Consider the following 1,076-nt stretch of genomic DNA (forward strand, 5'->3'; position numbering starts at 1 on the left):
TATGTTGACAATGTTTGTAGAAGAATCATATCAGTTGTTATGTTGTCATGATGTCAATCCTAATTGGTGAGAATTTATGATAATTCACTAGAGTTCCATATCATTTGATTGTTGAAAAGGATTTGAAGAAAGTATATTGATGAAGTGTTGCTAAGTGTATAGATTTCAATGGGCACTTGACGAATTAGACTTTGACAATATAATGATGATTTGTTCGTTTTACATTATTTGATTAAGTATTGAGAGAATATATAAGAAAGTTTTGAAGTCATGAAGTGAGTAGACAAATAGATAGAAAGATGCACCAAGCTAGTAGTTTGGTTGGTGAATGAAGAACTTAGTTGTCACTAAGCACATTAAAAGTGAATGAAGGATGATAATATTAACCAAGAAAGAAAAATGTTAATCAATCTTAGTATTGAAACTAAGAAAGTGAAAGAAGAACAATTTGGAAGAGAATTGGTTTGAGGTTGACATTTGATGAAAATATAGATTGATCGAGAAGTTTTGAAGATAAGAATGAAGTTAGTTATGAGATCTACGACTGGAGAAATTCAAAGAAGATACAATGAAGGAGATTTAATGATTTGAAGAATAAGCACAAAGATCAAGGTGAAGGTGTGATACTTAAGTTTTGAGATTCAATGAATTTGAGCTAGATGAATATTAAACGATTGTGATTAAGTAACAAAACATAAAAGAATTTGGTGAGGTGATAATAAGTTTTCTATTTAAGGGATGAACACGATGTTCATTGTTGTTGATCAAGTTATGTGGGAAGAAGAAGATAGAAGGTAAAATTGAGCATAACAGAACTATGAGATCTAGCATGTGTAGTATGAAGTTGATGCGTTTGTGAGTTGATCAATCAAAATAAAGAAAGAGGATTAGAAAAATAGAGTTTTGAAACAACAAAGATAGTTGCATTATTCTTATATCATATTACTATTACTCTCTAACCATTATAGCAGAAAATCTCTTAACTGAGTGGAACTAACTATCTTATTTGTAAATCAATTTTCATGGTGACATTGCTTTGAATGTTTGCAAGTCCTTCAGAGAAAGCCACTCAAATT

This window comes from Cupressus sempervirens, chromosome 1, assembly GCF_028749045.1.
Source record: "Cupressus sempervirens isolate cs-2001-9-10 chromosome 1, ASM2874904v1, whole genome shotgun sequence".
Taxonomy (NCBI): domain Eukaryota; kingdom Viridiplantae; phylum Streptophyta; class Pinopsida; order Cupressales; family Cupressaceae; genus Cupressus; species Cupressus sempervirens.